General features: G+C 47.6%; 1 pseudogene; it reads right to left on the bottom strand.

The window, feature by feature from the left end:
- Positions 1–5,700: 5,700 nt before the first annotated feature.
- On the bottom strand, positions 5,701–6,113 carry Bud31-ps1 (Bud31 homolog, pseudogene 1; annotated as a pseudogene).
- Positions 6,114–7,011: the final 898 nt, after the last annotated feature.

Here is a 7,011-nt window from a genome sequence, read left to right as displayed (position 1 = left end):
GCCGGTTACTTTGGCAGGTGTTCACCGCCCCATCTCTCACTGCGCATGTCTGTACAGTGGGAGCCTGTAACAGCTTTGTGCCTGCAGGCTATCCTGAGGGTTAAGACAGAGATCTGTCAAGTCCTCGGAGCAGTTGTCCGTGCATGATGACAACTACGCTCCTTATGAGTATAAAGAAACTGGGGTCTGGAGAGATGGCACAGTGGTTAAGAGCATTTCTTGCTCTTCGAGAGGACCTGGGTTCAGTTCCCAGCATCCATATGGTGGCTCACAACTATCTGACTTCCACAGTACACATGTGATGCACATACATAATATCACACACACACACACACACACACACACACACACACACACACACACACAGAGGAAACGAAACAAAAAAAGTCAGACACACACACACACAGGAAACAAAGAAACAAATGTCAGACACACACACATACACAGGAAACAAAGAAACAAATGTCAGACACACACACACACACATACACACATAGGAAACAAAGAAACAAAAAAAGTCACACACACACAGGAAACAAAGAAACAAAAAGGTCAGACACACACACAGAGGAAACAAAGAAACAAAAAAAAAGTCAGACACACACACAGGAAACAAAGAAACAAAAAGGTCAGACACACACATACACAGGAAACAAAGAAACAAGTCAGACACACACACACACACACACGCACACGCACACACGCACGCATGTGTGAAAGCATGAAACAAAGAAACAAGAAAGATTCCAAATAATTTTGTTCTAAGTGTCTTCACTGGACTCTTGCCTCTGTGGAGCATGGGTCAGACACAGATCTCCAGGCCCTGATTTGTGGCCCCAGCTTCTCTTAGCGTGTTTCTCTAAGGAAGGTACATACCATGGCTTGGTGTGTTTCTGGACGTCTACCAGGGGAAAACAGACAGCATGACTCAGTCTGTGTGGATGACAGCTGTGAAAGAACCATTAAGGAGCAGAACATCATGTGGTTAGCCAGACAGGCAACATCACTCTCTTTAGCCTCGCTTTAGAGCTTTCTGTCTATTTTGGGTGGCAGCAACAAGACTGAGGTACCCAGAGGACAACAGAGAAGGTCTTGGTGAATGTGTGGGGCGAGCGGTCTTGTGTCCAGACTGCTCGCAGGGCTCAGAGCGCTGCATCGGCCATCTTGAAGTACACAGTGGTTTTGTTTTCGAACTTGTGCTTTGTGATGTCTGGTGGGGTGCACGTGAGTGAGGAGCAGATCAAGGGCCTGCAAGGCATGTCTCAGCTGCAGCTTGTAGCTGAGGATTGCTTAGAATGTGGCCAGACACAAGACTGGATATCTGTGTAAAGCATGCGATTTCTTGTGACTTATTAATAATTCATTTTTTTTTGTAATTCAATTGTGCAGTAGTCCTGCGTGAACTTTGCAGATGACCGCATGGTATTGCAATGCCCAAGGGGCATGCATATGAGAGTGTCCAGTTCATCAGGGTCTCATGCAGTTTCAGGATGGCCATACATCCAGAATTCTGGGAGCCACCACACTGCATGGGACTCAGAACAAAGCAAGCACCTTGTACCCATCAGCAGCAGAGTCATGACCAAACACCTTTGAGCAGCCAATTCTCCCACTCAAACAAAAGTTGTTTAAAAAGCAGAAAGAAAGCTCAACTGGGCAAGAAACTCACACTTTTGTTAATGTATTCTTTGATGGTGCCTTAATGCACACTACCTCCAGATCCCGTTCACCTCCGACTTCTTTTTTCCACCTCCCACCCCTGTCAATCCTTCCTTTGAAACCTTTCCCCACATACATGTCTTTCTGTTTTGTGACTCACTGAGTCTAACTAGGGTCATCTGCGTTACCATGCGTGTGGAGTCTGGTAGCTGGTGAGCCCACCCGTGCCCATAGAATTGAAGACAATAACTCCTTCAGCATCCATTAATGCCACCCCCGCCCGCCACACACACAATTTCTGATATCACCAATTAGTTGTTCAAAAAGTAGAGCCACTTTCCTTTCCTGGTCCCTTACTCATTGGAAGCTGAAGGTGGCCGGTGTTGGTAGAACATGGGTGGCTCAGACAGTGTGATGAACGGAGCCTGGTGGTGCCGGCTATAGTGTAGTGTAGGCTGTAGTGTAGTGTAGTGTAGTATAGGCTGTAGTGTAGTGTAGTATAGGCTGTAGTGTAGTGTAGGCTGTAGTATAGTGTAGGCTGTAGTGTAGTGTAGGCTGTAGTGTAGTGTAGGCTGTAGTGTAGTGCCAGCTGTAGTGTAGTGTAGTCTGTAGTGTAGTGTAGGCTGTAGTGTACGCTGTAGTGTAGGCTGTAGTGTACACTGTAGTGTAGGCTGTAGTGTAGTATAGGCTGTAGTGTAGTGTAGGCTGTAGTGTAGTGTAGGCTGTAGTGCCAGCTGTAGTGTAGTGTAGTCTGTAGTGTAGTGTAGGCTGTAGTGTAGGCTGTAGTGCCAGCTGTAGTGTACACTGTAGTGTAGGCTGTAGTGTAGTATAGTCCGTAGTGTAGTGTAGGCTGTAGTGTAGTGTAGTCTGTAGTGTAGTGTAGGCTGTAGTGTACGCTGTAGTGTAGGCTGTAGTGTAGTATATGCTGTAGTGTAGTGTAGGCTGTAGTGTAGTGTAGTCTGTAGTGTAGTGTAGGCTGTAGTGTACGCTGTAGTGTAGGCTGTAGTGTACACTGTAGTGTAGGCTGTAGTGTAGTATAGGCTGTAGTGTAGTATAGGCTGTAGTGTAGTGTAGGCTGTAGTGTAGTGTAGGCTGTAGTGCCAGCTGTAGTGTAGTGTAGTCTGTAGTGTAGTGTAGGCTGTAGTGTACACTGTAGTGTAGGCTGTAGTGTAGTGTAGTCTGTAGTGTAGTGTAGTCTGTAGTGTAGTGTAGGCTGTAGTGTACGCTGTAGTGTAGGCTGTAGTGTACACTGTAGTGTAGGCTGTAGTGTAGTGTAGGCTGTAGTGTAGTGTAGGCTGTAGTGTAGTGTAGGCTGTAGTGCCAGCTGTAGTGTAGTGTAGTCTGTAGTGTAGTGTAGGCTGTAGTGTAGGCTGTAGTGCCAGCTGTAGTGTACACTGTAGTGTAGGCTGTAGTGTAGTGTAGGCTGTAGTGTAGTATAGTCTGTAGTGTAGTGTAGTCTGTAGTGTAGTGTAGGCTGTAGTGTACGCTGTAGTGTAGGCTGTAGTGTACACTGTAGTGTAGGCTGTAGTGTAGTATAGGCTGTAGTGTAGTGTAGGCTGTAGTGTAGTGTAGGCTGTAGTGTACGCTGTAGTGTAGGCTGTAGTGTAGTGTAGGCTGTAGTGTAGGCTGTAGTGTAGTGTAGGCTGTAGTGTAGTATAGGCTGTAGTGTAGTGTAGGCTGTAGTGTAGTGTAGGCTGTAGTGCCAGCTGTAGTGTAGTGTAGTCTGTAGTGTAGTGTAGGCTGTAGTGTACGCTGTAGTGTAGGCTGTAGTGTACACTGTAGTGTAGGCTGTAGTGTAGTATAGGCTGTAGTGTAGTGTAGGCTGTAGTGTAGTGTAGGCTGTAGTGTACGCTGTAGTGTAGGCTGTAGTGTACACTGTAGTATAGGCTGTAGTGTAGTGTAGGCTGTAGTGTAGTGTAGTCTGTAGTGTAGTGTAGGCTGTAGTGTACGCTGTAGTGTAGGCTGTAGTGTACACTGTAGTGTAGGCTGTAGTGTAGTATAGGCTGTAGTGTAGTGTAGGCTGTAGTGTAGTGTAGTCCGTAGTGTAGTGTAGGCTGTAGTGTACGCTGTAGTGTAGGCTGTAGTGTACACTGTAGTGTAGGCTGTAGTGTAGTGTAGGCTGTAGTGTAGTGTAGGCTGTAGTGTAGTGTAGGCTGTAGAACAGTCCTGCCATCCCATCAGTTGTGTTTTATAAAACGGAGGTGATGACCTGGCTTGAGCACCTCAGTGCGCCCATGCTGAGGAATCAGCCTATGACGGACAGACAGACAGACAGACAGGCTTAGTGTAAAAGAGCATATTGGCAGGAAGGGTACCTGGAGAAGGGGGTAGAGGCAGAGAAAGGAGAGAGAGAGAAGGACAGAAAAAGAGGAGAGAGGAAAGAGGAGAGAGGAGAGAGGAGAGACAGATAGACAGAGAGACAAAGACACAGACAGAGAAACAGAGACAGAGAGAGGGAGGAGGAGGAGGGGGAGAAGGAGAGGGAGAAGGAGGAGGAGGGAGAAAGGGAAAAGGGTAAAAGGGAGAGGGGGAGAGGGAGAGAGATAGGGGGAAGAGGGAGAGGGAGAGAGGCAGAACAGTCCTATTCCACAGGCTCCTGGTTCGCACCTGTTATGCAGCTGTTGCTAGGTAACTGTTGGGCAGAGCCTAGAGGAAATGCTAAGATGGTCTTCTATAGAGGCTGAGGCAGGTGGATCACTAGTTGGGAAAGTTTGTTGAGTTGCAGAGTGAGTTCTGGGCAACAAGCGAAGCCCCATTTCAAAGTAAAATGTAAAAAGGAGAGTGGGCACATTCACTGGGGGAGGGGCCAGACTTGCTCAACCTATACAAAGACCCAGCACTGGAAGAAAGGGAGGAACGGAATCCTTTACTTCCTGTAACACTGCAGAGCCTCCTGGTTAGAATGGAGTGTAAAGCCAGGGTGGTTTTGTACACCCAGGAGCACTCAGGAGGCAGAGGTGGGAGAACCAGGAGATCGAGACTATCCTTAGCTACACAGTGAGTTCTGGTCTCGATGAGACTATGTCAAAAAATCGTTTTTTGCCACTTCAGTGCTTCTGTGTGAGAGTTAAATGTGTTTCCTATTAGTCACATGATATCCTTGCGGAGGACCGGAGCCTGATTTCTGTCAGGTCTCAAAGTCCCCAGATGATCATTTGAGCTCAGCTCAGGCTGGACCCTGACCCAGGAAATGTTCGACATTCCTTGGGGAAATCATAAAGTGGCTTTCTGTTTGCCATGGGGAGCCATTACTTTTTAAAGCTGCTCCTACGGGCCCTTCAATCTCCAGAGAGGGCATCTAGTTCTCTAATATTATCATGCAGACAAGATTGCAACAGATCAGAACCCCATGCTGGTCCCCAGGCTGCTCCAACTTACATGCCCTTCTCTCACCCCATCAGAACCCCTCTCCCTGGCAGGTCTCCCCACCATTTGGTTATTTTCTCCCTTAGGCTGGACTTTTGCCAGTCTACCTCTGTCCCTGCCTTTGCTTCTCTCTCTGGCCCTGAGAAGCAGCAGTGGCAGACTCCTCTAGACGCCCCTGGTTGTTCTCTCTCTTGTCTACAATACCTCCACCCAATATTGGCATGGTCGTATTGTCGATCTCTTTACCGAGCCCCCTCCCAGAAAGTTTCCCTAAAGTATGTAAAACTAGGCTGCTTGCCCCTGCCTTTAACTCCAGCTGCTGGGTTCTGACCCCTTTGGCCTCTATGGACGCTGCACTTGTGTGCACACTCTCATTCATAGGCAACAGGGCACATGTACACAATTGCAAAATTAAAGTATAAGGAGGTAAGAAAAATTCATGAAAGTAACTTAGAACTGTCGTGTTTCTTTCTTTCTTCTTTAAAAGAGGTATAAAGGTTTTATTTTTACAGATCTCAGCTGGTGAACACTACAGCTGTCACCGGTAGAGCTTGTGCTTCCCCTGGGTCTTTTCTCTGAGTGCCACTCTGAGAAGACTTGCTTCAGGAGGCAGTGGCCCAATAAGCAGGGGCCCAAAGTCCGAAGTCCAGGATGCAGAGGAGTCAAGGGCATCAGTCAGCCGGAGCAACCCCAGCAGTCACAGTGCATGTACTTAATGATGCGACACTTCCAGCTTGCTCTTGGGAACCCGGCAAATGCAGGTGGTGCCAAAGTTGGTGTCCCGAGTCTGAATGCAGAGTACCTGCTTCTTCCACTTTGCAATCAGGTTTTCGTCTGTATAGCCTTCCTTCATGCAGTATTCATAGACTTCTCTGCTTATGGCTTTCCTCTTGTAAAGGAGGTCGAAGACATAGTGGGCTTTCTGGTGATGGATTCTGAAGATGGGCCACCGAGATTCCACTTTTCCTTTTTCCCTCCCGGGGTTCAGTTTCAGCTTCTCTCCTCTTTTGATCCAGTTCATCCAACATTGGTTCGATCATCTCCCAGCTAGCTGGAGGTGCTTTCTGGCTTCTTTTGACTCTGGGCATTTTCCAGCCAGATAGCTTGTAAAGATCTTGGGGTCTCTTTTCTACGAGATTAATATAAAAAAAAATCCTTGCTCTTCGAAGTTACGAGCCTGTGTTCTTGTCCAGATTTACCAGTTATCTATGTCTATGGGGGAGCTCACTTTTCCTCTTCAGTCTTCTGTCTCATCGGAAACTCAAGCACCTAGGAACGCTGCTTCTTTATTGACGGCTTTCGTCCAGTGAGAAACTCTGCAGAACCAGAACTGTCATGTTTCTTTACTTAGAAAGAGAGAACACAACAAATAGGTCACTGGAGACCACCTGAGAAACACAAGGAAATGCTGTTGTTCTTGGTGACCAACCCGGCATCTCCTCTCTCTACAGATGAATAAAACACTTCATGTCTTTGCTTCATGTTGGGCCCTGTGCCTCTTTGTTCCAGGTTTTCTCAGACACGAAAGGACTTGCAGACGGGTCAGATGGTGTCTCAGTTAGGGTTTCACTGCTGTGAGCAGACACCATGACCAAGGCAACTCTCACGAAGGACAATTGGGGCTGGCTTACTGGTTCAGAGGTTCAGTCTGTTATCATCATGGTGGGAAGCATGGCAGCATGCAGGCAGGCCTGGTGCAGGATTAGGAGCTCAGAGTTCTGCATCTTTGACCAGCAGGCGACAGAAAGTGACTGGGTGCCACACTGGGTGTAGTTTGAACATAGGCGACCTCAAAACCTGTCCTCACAAGGACACACTTCCTCCAAACCTCTTCACAGTGCCACTTCCCATGGGCCAAGCATTCAAGCCCACAGTCGATGGGGGCCACGCCTATTCAAGCCATCATAGGTAGCAAATTCCACCACAGGTAGCTAGTCAACGAGCTCTTTATTTGGAAGAGGAAGTATTTGGCGGGAGGGAGTCTAA

Source organism: Rattus norvegicus, chromosome 3, assembly GCF_021556685.1.
Source record: "Rattus norvegicus strain SHRSP/BbbUtx chromosome 3, alternate assembly SHRSP_T2T, whole genome shotgun sequence".
Taxonomy (NCBI): Eukaryota; Metazoa; Chordata; class Mammalia; order Rodentia; family Muridae; genus Rattus; species Rattus norvegicus.
This window is presented reverse-complemented; position numbering and strand designations above follow the sequence as displayed.